Genomic DNA, 13538 nt, shown 5'->3' on the forward strand with positions numbered 1-13538 from the left:
GGCGAGCGAGCGCGGGCACGTGACCGCCGCGCCGGTTGCTAGGAGACGGCGTCCGGCAGCGTGCGCCTTCCGCAAGGTTTCAACTCCCGTCACCGCCCAGGCTTTAGACCTGCGAACTTGCAGGCAGAATGTCCAGATTTCTGTCACCCCAGGGCGCATTATCCCGCCTGGCTAATATCCTAGAAGGTGGGTTGTTGGGACCACTTGCAGCCCGGAGTATGTGGAGTCATTCAGCTGCAAATTGCTGATGTGGCAACAACTGGTGTCTCCCCCAGGGCTTCCTCTCTCCTCCCTCCTTCCGCGTGTACGTAGGTTAGTTAACAATACCTGCCTCATAGGATCCTTGTGAGGGTAAATGAATTAATTCATGTCGTTAAAAAAATTAAACCGGGCGTGATGGTGGGCAAAATAATCCCAGTCCTAGCGTAAGGGAGGGGGGATATGAGGTACAGGATCGCGAATTGAAGGCCTGCCTGAGCTACATCATAGAGAGAGCTTGTCTCCCCTCTCCAAAAAATGTAATCCTAGCTATTTGGGAAGCTGAAGCCCGGGCAAATAGTTCCTGAGACCCCCCCCCCCCATCTCCAAAATAATCAGAGCAAAATGGACTGGAGGTGTGGCTCAAGTGGTAGAGCACCTACTTTGCAAGTGTGGAAACCCTGAATCACGCTCCAGTTCTACCAAAGAAAGATCTTTGGAGGGAGGGAGATGGGGCTCAACTCTAAACAAGGCTTAGTGTGGACATTTGTAGCATAAAGGAGAGCACACCAAGGCAAGGAGGATTCTTGCTAAATTTAACAGCATTCTTGCTAAAACTGGGCTGTGCAGGCTGAGCAAAGGACAGGAAGACAGAAGGCCAAGGTCAATGCCTAGGCAAAAAGAGCCCCACCCCCATCCCAGCCACTGAGGAGGCTGAAGCAGGAGGATCCTTGAACCTAGGAGTTCAAAGCCAGCCTGGGCAACACATTGAGACCTTGTCTCAAAAACAAAACAAAATAGACAAAGGGGCCTCCGGGGTATAGCTGGGTGGTAGAGCACTTGCCTAGCACCAAGGAAAGAAGGGGCCATTATCTCCCCTAGATATTGGTGTGGTACCTCTCAGGGCACATTTGCTGCTTTTCTTGTTTGCAGGAGGGTAAAAACCATGTGAGAACCCTGAAAACTGCCTGAGCAGGCCCTGAGATCGTCTCCAGACCCACAGGTGGGCAAGACACAAGAAAGGATTATTCTTGTCGGGTGAGGGGAGTTTTGCAGGGCCATAGGGTCCAGGCCTAATTTATTGCTCCATGTGGAAGTGCAGCCCTCCAGCCCAGGGGTAAGACCCATGTCTGCCATCACCATGGAGAGACCAGCGGATAAGTTACATCCAGTTTGCTTTAGGATTGGCTACTATAAATTAGTTAATTACCGTTTTGTTTTATTTGTTTTTTGAGACAGGGTCTTGGCTATGTAGCACAGGCTGACCTCAAACAGATGATGCTCCTGCCTCAGCCTCCCTAGTGCTGGAACTACAAGTATGTGTATTAGGGTCAGGGAACAATACCTCAAAGTGTGACCTTTGGCCTACTGAGTACTTTGAGCTAACAGAGATTGGTAGACCTCAGAAACAAGGTCCCTCCACCTTCTTGTGCTCTCCTGTCTTCTGCTCTCCTTGTCCCCTAAAGCGAGTCATAGAAACCCTTATAGAAACTGCAGTTCCTTTCCACCAGATGGATCCTAGAAACCAGCACCCTTTACCATGATACCTACAAAGGTCACTCTCCCTTTTCTGTTCTCTCTTGAAGACACTCTTTCCAGAGTGGGGTCCTAAAAATGTCCTGGGGTTTTTTTGCTTTTTTTTTTTTTTGAACAACAAGTTCAAACTAGGGTTTGAACTCATGGCCTTGTGCTTGCTAGGCAGGCACACTACCACTTGAACCAGTCCACCAGCCCTTTTTTGTGTTGGGTATTTTCAAGATTGGTTCTCATGAAATATTTGCCCAGGCTGGCCTCAAACTGCAATCCTCTTGATCTCTGCCTCCTGAGTAGTTAGGATTGTAGGCATGAGCCAGTACCCTGCTTTTAAGGGTGAGGTATAACTCAACAGTAACATTCATGAGGTCATGAGTTTGAATTCCAGCACCACAAAGAAGAAAAGTAATACCCAGAGGGTCCTGTCCACGCTCAGGGAAAGTACACTGCACAGAGAATCCAAGAAGATGCTGGGCCTTGTTGGGTTGCCCCTCAGTCTGTCACCACTGGATCAGATCCTTTCGACCCATCACAGTCCTACATGGCTACTTTTCACTGCACTGAAGAATAAGAACAGGCAGTTTTCCCTGGGTCTTTATTTCTGAAGGCCTTTACATCGCATAGAACTTTGAAGCAATGTTATGCTAACCTGTCGTCTATTAACAGGAGTGCTGGCATGACCTTTATGAAAGGTGAGGAAAGAATTCCAACTTCCCACCCTGTGTGTGCAATGAAAGTGTGGCCACTTTGTAAGGGATGACGCAAGGTTGCGCCTGGGATTTGAGCTGACATTTATTAAATACTTCTTTTGTGCTTTTCTAGTAAATGCCCACAGCAGGGCTTCGAACCCTAGTCACAGAGGATTGAAGTTAAGAGAAGTTAAGCCTCAGTACTGAAGCCCCTGGACTCAGGAGGTCTGACTTCAGGACCTGGACATTTAACCGCTCAGCTCCACTGGCTGCAGAGGTGGAGAACACAGTCAGGCTGAGATGAAAGGATGGAGTGGGCTGAGGAGGGCCTTGAAAGGGCTCTGTGTGCACACACTGACAGTGCATTCATCGGAGCCAGCTGGGCCGCAGGCACAGGGAGAGGGCATGGCAGGCTGGGGGTGGGGGACAGCTTGAACACAGAGGGACAAAGGAAAGTGAAACTGTCTGTTCTCAAAGGAGCCAGGGTTCCTGCCATGGCCTGTTGTTGCTGTGAGGGGACACATGGCCCCCACATTCCACACAGCTTCTGGGTCATATTTTTAGCGAGTACACTTCAGGTTTAAATTGTTAATATTCCTGACCAATCCTGAGTGTCTCAGTCAAGTTTGGTCTTAGTACTTTCAACAAAGAAATTGGCAGATAGAATAGATTCATTTGGCAAAGAGCTTCAGAATGCCTCCTTGGGTAAATATCTAGGAGTAAAATGGCCAGTCCTTTGTCAGATGTATGTTTCTCTTTGTTTGTTTGAGACAGGGTCTCTCTAAGCAGCTCAGGCTAGCCTAGAACTATGTAGCCCAGGCTGGCCTCAAACTCGCAATCCTCCTGCCTCATTCTCTTGAATACTGGGATTGTAGGTGTGCACCATTGTTTCACGTTTTTTTTTTTTGGACTGGGGTTTGAACTCAGCACATCACATTTGCAAAGCAGGTGCTCTACTACTTGAGCCATGCCTCCTGTCCATTTTGCTCTGGTTATTTTGAAAATGGGGTCTCATGAACTATTTGCCTGGACTGGCCTCAAACATCTGTCCTCCTGATTTCAGCCTCCCAAGTAGCTAGGATTACAGGTGCTAGCCGCAGTCACCCAGCTGTGTTTCACTTTTTAAGAAATTACAAAACTGTTTCCCTAGATAGTTGTACTGTCCTATGTCCTATTTTATTTTCTTCATAGCACTTATCAATACCTGAAAGTATTGCTCTATTGATTTATTTACTTGTCTATTATCTGCCCTCTTCCCTCAACCAGGCCAAAGCCCCAAGAGGGTCTTGTGTCCTGAGGGTCCATCCCTGTGTCTTTGCAGAATCTAGGTGGCCAGGGAATAAGCTGATGTGCACTGACTGGACAATTATGAGGAACCACTTCCTATCATGAGCACCTGCCATCCGATTCCACACTTGTCCTCCAGGTGGCTGTAATAGCCAGGCTGTGCCCAGGAGGCCACCCTGTCAGTGCTGCTGGTCAAGCAGGTGGTCATTTCTTTCCCATGGGTCTCTGTCTTTTAGATAAAGAAGTTTTTCAGATTCCTGCCTTGCCTCTTCCTGACTCAGCAGTCTTGGGCAAGTCATTTGGCCACACTAAGTCTTGCGGTCATTGTGGGGATCATACAAGGTGATTTACATAGAGTACCTGGCCTGGCTCCTGGCATATGGTAAGCATTCAGTAAGCAATAGCTTCCCGGGGGGCAGTGAATTCAACTATGATATATTTGATATATTGTAAGAACTTTTGTAAATGCCACAATTTACCCCCACTCAGCACAACAACAACAACAAAAAGCTGGTTCCACTTGTGACAACATGTCACAAGACCCTTTGTCTTCACGCTTGGGTGATCATATCAAACAGGATAATAGCTAGTTGCTAGGTGACTATACATCCAGGTGACCAATCTTATTTATTTTTTGGCAGTACTGGGGTTTGAACTCCGGGTTTCATGCCTGCTAAGCAGGTGCTCCATCACTTGATCCACTCCTCCAGTCCTTTTTCCTGTGGTCCTTTTGGAGATATTTCTGCCCAGGCCTTCTGGACACCCATCCTCTTATTTTACATGTCCTACTGTAGGTATAATGACAGGGGTACACCACCACACCCAGATTTTTTTCTGTTGAGATGGGGGTCTCAAAAACTTTTTTTTTTCATTTTTCTTTTATTATTCATATGTGCATACAAGGCTTGGTTTATTTCTCCCCCCTGCCCCCACCCCCTCCCTTCCCACCCACTCCACCCCCTCCCGCTCCCCCCCTCAATACCCAGCAGAAACTATTTTGCCCTTATCTCTGATTTTGTTGTAGAGAGAATATAAGCAATAATAGGAAGGAACAAGGGGTTTTGCTGGTTGAGATAAGGATAGCTATACAGGGCATTGACTCACATTGATTTCCTGTGCGTGGGTGTTACCTTCTAGGTTAATTCTTTTTAATCTAACCTTTTCTCTAGTTCCTGGTCCCCTTTTCCTATTGGCCTCCATTGCTTTTAAGATATCTGCTTTAGTTTCTCTGCATTAAGGGCAACAAATGCTAGCTAGTTTTTTAGGTGTCTTACCTATCCTCACCCCTCCCTTGTGTGCTCTCGCTTTTATCATGTGCTCATAGTCCAATCCCCTTGTTGTGTTTGCCCTTGATCTAATGTCCACATATGAGGGAGAACATACGATTTTTGGTCTTTTGAGCCAGGCTAACCTCACTCAGAATGATGTTCTCCAATTCCATCCATTTACCAGCGAATGATAACATTTCGTTCTTCTTCATGGCTGCATAAAATTCCATTGTGTATAGATACCACATTTTCTTAATCCATTCGTCAGTGCTGGGGCATCTTGGCTGTTTCCATAACTTGGCTATTGTGAATAATGCCACAATAAACATGGATGTGCAGGTGCCTCTGGAGTAACAGTCTTTTGGGTATATCCCCAAGAGTGGTATTGCTGGATCAAATGGTAGATCGATGTCCAGCTTTTTAAGTAGCCTCCAAATTTTTTTCCAGAGTGGTTGTACTAGTCTACATTCCCACCAACAGTGTAAGAGGGTTCCTTTTTCCCCGCATCCTCGCCAACACCTGTTGTTGGTGGTGTTGCTGATGATGGCTATTCTAACAGGGGTGAGGTGGAATCTTAGTGTGGTTTTAATTTGCATTTCCTTTATTGCTAGAGATGGTGAGCATTTTTTCATGTGTTTTCTGGCCATTTGAATTTCTTCTTTTGAGAAAGTTCTGTTTAGTTCACATGCCCATTTCTTTATTGGTTCATTAGTTTTGGGAGAATTTAGTTTTTTAAGTTCCCTGTATATTCTGGTTATCAGTCCTTTGTCTGATGTATAATTGGCAAATATTTTCTCCCACTCTGTGGGTGTTCTCTTCAGTTTAGAGACCATTTCTTTTGATGAACAGAAGCTTTTTAGTTTTATGAGGTCCCATTTATCTATGCTATCTCTTAGTTGCTGTGCTGCTGGGGTTTCATTGAGAAAGTTCTTACCTATACCTACTAACTCCAGAGTATTTCCTACTCTTTCTTGTATCAACTTAAGAGTTTGGGGTCTGATATTAAGATCCTTGATCCATTTTGAGTTAATCTTGGTATAGGGTGATATACATGGATCTAGTTTCAGTTTTTTGCAGACTGCTAACCAGTTTTCCCAGCAGTTTTTGTTGAAGAGGCTGCTATTTCTCCATCGTATATTTTTAGCTCCTTTGTCAAAGATAAGTTGCTCATAGTTGTGTGGCTTCATATCTGGGTCCTCTATTCTGTTCCACTGGTCTTCATGTCTGTTTTTGTGCCAGTACCATGCTGTTTTTATTATTATTGCTTTGTAATATAGTTTGAAGTCAGGTATTGTGATACCTCCTGCATTGTTCTTTTGACTGAGTATTGCCTTGGCTATTCGTGGCCTCTTGTGTTTCCATATAAATTTAACAGTAGATTTTTCAATCTCTTTGATGAATGTCATTGGAATTTTGATGGGAATTGCATTAAACATGTAGATTACTTTTGGGAGTATAGACATTTTTACTATGTTGATTCTACCAATCCATGAGCATGGGAGATCTCTCCACTTTCTATAGTCTTCCTCAATCTCTTTCTTCAGAAGTGTATAGTTTTCCTTGTAGAGGTCTTTCACATCTTTTGTTAGGTTTACACCTAGGTATTTGATTTTCAAAAACTTTTTTTGCTCAGGCTGACCTCCTAATCTCAGTCTCCCACACAGTTTAGGAGGCAGGTGCACACCACCACACCCAGCTATTCCAGGTGACCAATTTTGAACTAGAAACCCCAGCCAAGTTAGGGGACATAAATACCCCTGGGATGAAGAACTCTCTCCATTGAGCCTTAGCTCCCACCTTCTGACCTCTTGTCTTTCCTTCCTCCCTACTTTGTCTTCCTGTACTAAGTAAATCTCTGCTGGCCTGCTACCTTCTGTGCCTCCTTCATGGATTGCTTTGAAATTCATTTTGTCATTAATCCAAGTTCCTAGGACTTAGATGGTGGGCTTGGATAATTGAGAAGAAAGTTCCCCTCTTCTATCAGGGAAATCTGCTCTTTTGTGAATACCTTCCCACTGAGGTGACATTCTCTCCCCTCCACTACTGGGTATTTGTGACCTTGGCTTAGTCACTTACTCTGAATTTCTTTCTGCATCTAGAAAATGGGGCAACGATATCAGTCACAGGACTAAAGGAAACACAGAATATAAACAGCCTTTTTTTTTGTGGTGCTGGGGTTTGAACTCAGGGCCTACACCTTGAGTCACATCACCAGCTTCCCCCCCGCTTTTTTTGTGATGGATTTTTTCAAGATAGGGTCTTGTGAACTATTTGTCCAGGCTGGCTTCAAACCTTGATCCTCCTGATCTCTGCCTCCTGAATAGCTGAGGATTACAGGCAGGAGCCACCAGCTCCCAGCTATAAAAAGGCTATGAAATGATTTCCACTTGTCCTTTGGTCCATGAAGTAACAGACACCATTTCCAAGGTGGACCCCAGCTACTTCCTTTCCAATGCGGCTGATCAAACCAGAAGAAAGACAGCAGAGGAAATGTACCCAAACCCTGTCCCAGTGTCACATGCACCTGTGAGGAAGCGGGCCCTTCCCAAGAAGCACACTAGAGAGGGGCCTGGCAGGTAGAGACCTGGCTCCTTAGTGGACAGTGATTGTTGCTGGGATTCCATCCAAGCTTCTTGGCCTCAGGTCCAGCAGGGCTGGAAGGACCAGATGTTTGGTTCAGAATGTTCTTGATACCCAAAGCATGGCCTTCTCATTCTGGCAAAGGGCCAGCTGCCTGAGCAGCCAGACAGTGGGAAGTCAGGCTGGTGGAGTGGCTCACATGGGAGAGTGCCTGTCTAGCAACCATGAGGCCCTGAGTGCAAACCCCAGTACCTCCAAAAAAAAAAAAAAAAGACAGTGGGAAGTAGGGTAGGAAAAGGGTATGAGTGGAACTGTGCAGAATTGGCATTGGTGTGGCTCCAGAACTCTCTTGGGCTCCCAGATCTCATCACGGGTCCTTCCGCCCAGTCTCTGGTTCATGCTGATTTTTCAGTAAAACAAGCCCTGTCCACACCACCATTCACAAAGCCAGGAAGATGTCTGTGGGGACATGGGCCTGGAAGGGTTCGGTGTGTGGTCCATTCTTTCACTTCCTCTTTCTGGAGAACCGAAACATTTCTGGGACTGTGAGAGTCTCATGTCCAGAGGAGCCTTCTGTATTTGTGACTAAAGTAAGGAGGGGCAATTCTGAAATGTTTGTCCCAAGGTGCAAAATTCAAACATCTAGCAGCATCCACCATTGACTTTTATAGTCCCTGGCCAGGCTCTACAAGTTTCCTCCTGGAGCTTTAAAATAGAGAGCTTGGTGATCAAAGAAAAGGCAGAAAGGGACAATGCTGTGCTCTGTTGGGTTCCAGGAAACCAGGCAGGAAAAGAATATTGCCCAAGAGGAAGGGCTGCCCTGCTCAGCTGCTGTCTAATTCTGTTTTATGGCATTTCCTTCAAATGTGTATCTATGCAGCCATGATGGTTATCTCATTGTATGTGTGAATGCCTGTGCATGTGTGTGCATGTGTGTGTGTGCTCACACACACCCTTCTCCTGCCCTGAAATCGGAGCTTTTTGTTGCTTCTGGAGGAGAGTTGCTCCTCCTGCTGCCCTTGACCTGTCCTGGTTCTGCCCCACTTAAGGCAGTCACTGCCTTCCTTTTGTCAGCCCTCCCGTCTTTCCATGCATGTGGATGGTTCTAGAATTTCAAGGGCGGCTTCTGAGGGCTCTGGCTGCACCTGACAAAGGCTCAAATGCATACACAGGCCAATTGTGACCCTGGACCTGCAGCAGCACCCCGTCGTCCCCCCAAGATGTCCATCTGCTGTGGGTTTATCTCGGTATTTGCTTTCATGGCTTTGATGAGCAGGCTCTGGAGGCCTCAGCTTGCTTGCAGGGGAAGATAATGTGCCTGTGAAGTCAGAGATAAGAGAAGAATGAGGAAGTGGGTGGACAAGGCAACTCCACTGCTTCACCAGTTGGAAAGCAAAAGGAGTCCCCACCCCTTCCTCCCTAGGGGCCTCTAGGAGGCAGCCGGAAGGGGAAGTGGGACCTCTAGTCTGGCAGGACCCCACTGGCTCTCACAGCAGCCTTGGTGGTCCTGGACCAGTCACATACCTCAAGGGAGCTGGGAAGGGGACAGTGGGGACGAGTGACTGGCTCCCAAAAGATGCTCAGCGAACTTGTGTCATTTGAGTAGCAACAAGGGTTGTTACTGGGTGGGATGTTATTTGGAAAAGAGGACATTTTCCTGACAGAACTCCACTCAACTCTCCAAGTCCACCAATCCCCCAGGAACTTGAAATAATGACAAAATGAATTTGTCTTTGTGGTACTTTTTAAGGAATTTTTCCTGGTCACAGACTTACAAAAGCCAGGCCACTTTCTATTCTTGGACTCAATTGCTCATCTAGGGGAAGTGCGAATCACTTAACAGCTAAGAAAGAAGGGAGGATGGTAGGAGGACCACAGGTCACTTACTCTTCGACAGTTGATTCAATTCTTTGCTGTTCTGGTGACTTCAGCCTCACTTCCTGGGTCTGTCTCAGCTCCTGGACCTGTCTTATTGTTATTATTTTTATGTATTTTCTGATTTTCCTGTCACCTCCTCCTAGATATTCTGCCCCAGGGTCATGGACATCTAATCAGGGTTTGGAGTCAGAGTTAGATAGGGCTGTTGGTGCTGCTACCAACTAGCCTGGTGCCACTTTGGGCAAGTGACCTTTACTGCTCTGTGCCTTAGTTTTCCTTCTCTGCAAAAGGGGAGGTCTAACAATTTCCAATTACACAAGAGGATAGGAGCCTCCCACAGGAACTCAGAGCCAGGGCTGGTGGAGTGGTTCAAGTGGTAGAGCACCTGCCTAGCAAGTGTGAGGCCCTGAGTTCAAACCCCAGTAGGCAAAAAAAATGAACTCAGGGCCAGAGTTGGGTTTGCATGAATGCATTCCCTCACCAAACATGTATTTGCTTTGTGTCAGGCACTAGTGCAAGTTCAAGGTCAAGGACACAGAGAGACAGTTCAGGACCACAATATACAGAGTTTCACCGACCAGTCACCAGGATGGAAGTGGCCCAAGTCTGATCTACAGATCAGACTTGCCAACCCTACATCCAGAGGGTCAGTTCCTTAAAGTACCCTCTCTTCTCTTTCTGTGTATATATACACATATACACACATATTACGTATGCATATATATACATATGATGCATATACATACATAACTATTTTAAAGATAGATAAATATACATAAATATATCCTTTTGGTTCTGTTTCTTTGGAAAACTCTGACTGCTTCTCCCAGTGCAGCCACCTGACCCCCTGAGGACTCCCCAGGCTGCCAGCAGAGACAGCTGACATTCCTGTGTCCTTGGATTCAATGTCTTTTATCTCAGTGCTATTTATCTCAGCTGCTGTTCTGATCTAGATAAGTAGAAATGATTTCAAGTTCACATCCCAGAACAGAAAGGGTTTTCTAAGCCCAGCATGACTTTTTACAGTTCCACAGCCTTTGACCCAGAGATCAGCCATGGGATAGGCAAATTACAGCCCAAGGAGCAACTCCAGCCTACTGTGGTTTTATGTCAATAAAGTTTTATTGATACACAGCTGTGCTTGTTTGTTTGTGCAGTTTCTGTGCCACACTGTGGTCCCAGAGCTGAGTAGCTGGGACAGGGAGGGTATGAATTGTGAGGCTCATAGGATGGGGACCTTCTGTGCTGGAAGCTTCAGAACCATCCTCAGCAGGAGCTTCTTGGACCAGCAGGAGGACAGGGAGTCCTCAGGAAGGTTTGGTGCATCATTTCTCAGCCTTCTGTTATTAAATAGGCCAAGTCTGCTCTCAATACGAGACACTGAGCCACAGGCCCAGGGGGGCTCAGAAACCTGGGATGCTCCTGGTCATCCCAGGGCCTAAGTTTTAGGAAACCCTGGGTTTGGGAAACCTTGTTCCTGTCTAGACTGGGCAGACAGATTTCTGCACGGACACCAGGCCCTCAGGAGGTCCCATGCTTGTGGTTACCCCCACCCCAGAAGTGTCTTAGCCTAACCTGGTTTTGGGACTCTGGGATACAGTGCCATTGGGGGATCATAATGCAGCCTGCTCTGGTCAGCCAAGTATCAGAGGGCCTGGGAAGTAGTGTGGGGTGGTGCTGGCAGGAACTGCCAAGTTATGTCCTCCCTGTGCCAAGCCTGGCCACTGCCTGGTGTTCACACGATTCCCCACGATGGCATCTGAGGCTGCCGAGAGCTGGTCTTGGTTGCAATGCTTTGTTCTTTCTCAGCCCATCAAAGCTGGTGTCTGCTTTTCTCACTTGGCCACCCAGGCCCTGAATGAAGTAGCTAGAGGCCACCCTGCAGTGACCAGCCTTGTAATCTCTTTGGGACCTCAATTGCCCCAACACCCAAGTGGGGAGGGTGATAAAAATATGAACCCACTCCCCCAGAGGTCTGGCTAAAGGACCACGATGGGGTCCAGGTGAGGCAGGACCCTGTCTACTTTGCTTGCTGCCCAGCTTAGAGCAGATGTCAATCAAACGTGTTGAGTGAATAAGCGGGAAGTGATGGGGGAAAAGACTAGGTTTAGGGTCCTCTCCAAAGGCTCTGGCAATGCAGACAGACCAGCTTCTGGAAGAACAGAGAGACCAATAGGCTTACTAGCCACCATCTTTTTATTTACAGCTTGGGAGAACACATGCAATGTGACATCATGGCACTACAAGGGCATAGCACCCCCTCCCCTGTGCCATGGCCTCCCCAGAAAATCCCCTATGGCTGAAGGCCCCAGGCCAGTACTCCACTTGGTTTTCCCCGAACATAAAGACCAAAGCCAGTCCAGGTGCCAGAGCCTCAGAGCCTGCAAATTTGCCATTGTTGGTAAAAAGCCAACCTGAATGCAAACGTCCCCAACTGTCCAGTATTTCAGTTTTCCCATCTGTATACCTTTATCAGACCCTTTATCTCAAGTTTTTTTATGCACAAGAAGGATCTGGAGAACTTATTAGGAGTCACCATCTAGGTCTACCTCCAAGATTTGGGGGTCAGTAGTGTGGGATGGGGCCCAAGGTTGGACACTCCTACCAGGCTCCCTGGTGATGCTACAGATCCTAGATTGAGGACTGGGCAACATTTTGTAGCCAGAAGTGGCCCAGACATGGACCTTGTGTTGCATCACCTGTTCTGCCCTATAGAGTTCCAAAGATCCACTCCCTGCAGCATAAACTGCTGGTTCTGCAGACTGCCACCCCTGCCCACCTCTCCCAGGCATGCCTTCAAATATGAAGGTCACCAGGAAGGGCCAGTGCCCAATCCTTCCCCTGGGCCCTGTTCACCTGTCCCCCAAAGTGCATTCACATTCTGGAACCTATTACTGCAAAGACACTCTCTCTTCTAGCTCTGCTTCAGCCTCTGGAATCTGCACCTGCTGCTTAGGGCAGAGCCCAGGAGTCCTCACACCTCTGACCACAGAACCCCAGCCCTCTTTCCTAATGGAGCATCTCACAGCCCAGTGTTCTGTGAAACACACTTTAAAGCCTGCAAGATGGCAGGAAGTATCTTTGAGTATGTGATGGATCATTGTGGAAGAACAGAAGACCTGCTAAAGGTCTCCTAGAATACTCAGTCAGCTAACCTTGGGGGTGTACTATTGTGCCAAACACCTTATAAGAATCATGCATTCAGCCAGGCACCCGTGGCTCACACCTGTAACCCTAGCTACTTGGGAGGCTGAAATTTGGAGGATCAAAGTTCTAGACCAGCCTGGGCAAATACTTTGCGAGATCTTATCTCCAAAATAACCAGAGCAAAATGAAAAAGTATGGCTCAAGCAATAGAGCACTGCTTTACAAGTGTGAAAGCACTGAGTTCGAACCCCAGTCCCACCAAAAAAAAAAAAAATAAATAAAAGCATGCATTTGGTCTTTACAACGTCCCTAAGAAGGAAGAGTTATTATTCCCATTTAACAGATGAAAAAGTCAAGGCACAGAGCTCATACATAACCTTCCTAAGGTCAGCAAGGTGGAACAGGTCATTTCATCACCAACTATATTGCTACGTGCAGGAGGACAGAACTGAGGCCCTCAGCCCTGGCTACCAGGGAAGCTTTAAAAAATATGAAGCCCAAAGCTCACTAAAGCTGAAATAATGAGCTTTAAAAAAATATGGAGCCTAAACCACAACCCAGACCAATTAAGGTGTAGCTCCGTGGTAGACCACTTGCCTAGCATGTGCAAGGCCCTGGTTTGATCCCCAGCACTGTAAAAAGAAAAACAAATATGTATTAGCCAAGCCTGGTGGTTCTCACCTGTAATCCTAACTATCTGGGAGGTGGAGATCAGGAGGATGAAGGTTCAAGGCCAGCTAGGGCAAAACATTTGAGAAACCCTATTTCAACTAATAAAAAGCTGGGTATGGTGGTGAGCCTGTCATTCCAGCTACAGGGAAAGTACAAATAAGAGGATCCTAGTCCAGGATGGCTCAGGTATAAATGCAAGATCCTATTTGAAAGATAAATAAAGCGAAAAAGAGTTGGGAACATGGCTCAAGTGGTAGAGTGTGTGCCTAGCAAGTGCAAGGCCCTG

This window comes from Castor canadensis, chromosome 7, assembly GCF_047511655.1.
Source record: "Castor canadensis chromosome 7, mCasCan1.hap1v2, whole genome shotgun sequence".
NCBI lineage: Eukaryota > Metazoa > Chordata > Mammalia > Rodentia > Castoridae > Castor > Castor canadensis.